Here is an 856-nt window from a genome sequence, read left to right as displayed (position 1 = left end):
CTTTCTCCCATTCTGAGGGTTGTCTTTTCATCTTGTTTTTGGTTTCCTTTGCTGTGCAAAAGCTTTGAAGTTTCATTAGGTCCCGTTTGTTTATTTTTGTTTTTATTTCCATTACTCTAGGAGGTGGATCAAAAAAGATCTTGCTGTGATTTATGTCAAAGAGTGTTCTTCCAATGTTTTCCTCTAAGAGTTTTATAGTGTCTGGTCTTACATTTAGGTCTCGAATCCATTTTGAGGTTATTTTTGTGTATGGTGTCAAGGCATGTTCTAATTTCATTCTTTTACATGTAGCTGTCCAGTTTTCCTATCACAACTTATTGAAGAGACTGTCTTTTCTCCATTGTATATCCTTGCCTCCTTTGTCATAGATTAGTTGACCATAGGTGCATGGGTTTATCTCTGCGTTTTCTATCTTGTTCCACTGATCTATATTTCTGTTTTTGTGCCAGTACCATATTGTCTTGATTACTGTAGCTTTGTAGTATTGTCTGAAGTCAGGGAGTCTGATTCCTCCAGCTCCATTTTTTTCCTTCAAGACTGCTATGGCTATTCGGGGTCTTTTGTGTCTCCATACAAAGTTTAAGATGATTTTTTCTAGTTCCATAAAAAATGCCATTGTTAATTCGATAGGGATTCCATTGAATCTGTAGATTGCTTGGGGTAGTATAATCATTTTCACAATATTGATTCTTCCAATCCAAGAACATGGTATATCTCTCCATCTGTTGGTATCATATTTAATTTCTTTCATCAGTGTCTTATAGTTTTCTGCATACAGGTCGTTTGTCTCCCTAGGTAGGTTTATTCCTAGGTATTTTATTCTTTGTGTTGAATGGTAAATGTTAGTGTTTCCTTA

The sequence above is a fragment of the Physeter macrocephalus genome, chromosome 15 (genome assembly GCF_002837175.3).
Source record: "Physeter macrocephalus isolate SW-GA chromosome 15, ASM283717v5, whole genome shotgun sequence".
Lineage (NCBI taxonomy): Eukaryota > Metazoa > Chordata > Mammalia > Artiodactyla > Physeteridae > Physeter > Physeter macrocephalus.
The sequence above is the reverse complement of the archived record's forward strand: the minus strand, read 5'-3'. Positions refer to the sequence as shown.